This window comes from Oryzias melastigma, unplaced genomic scaffold, assembly GCF_002922805.2.
Source record: "Oryzias melastigma strain HK-1 unplaced genomic scaffold, ASM292280v2 sc00479, whole genome shotgun sequence".
Classification (NCBI taxonomy): domain Eukaryota; kingdom Metazoa; phylum Chordata; class Actinopteri; order Beloniformes; family Adrianichthyidae; genus Oryzias; species Oryzias melastigma.
Window position 1 is genome coordinate 5,296 of NW_023417073.1, and position 360 is coordinate 5,655.

Below are 360 nucleotides of genomic sequence, written 5' to 3' on the forward strand. Positions count from 1 at the left end.
CACATGAAAAAATGCCATTTGAAAAAGCCTGTAGCTGTGACAAGCCACGCTCTATTCTCATGCATCCACTTATAGACAAATAAATGTCCATCCTCGTCCGAGCCATATAGCTCCAATATTGCTCGCCATTTTTGTTTCACCTGTAATGTTAAGTTTGGTTTGTGAAGGGCTCGTTAGCTAGTGGGAGCGAGTGTAAACAAAGGGATGATAGGAAATGAAGGTGGGCTCACTCAGTATTGCTCTGATCTCAGGGATTTCTTTATTGATGTTAAAAAACATTTTTTTCTTTTATTTTGCCCTAAAATACCTCAGAACACTTCTAAAATGGATTGAAGTGGGACTTTAAAAGCGATCCAAAGT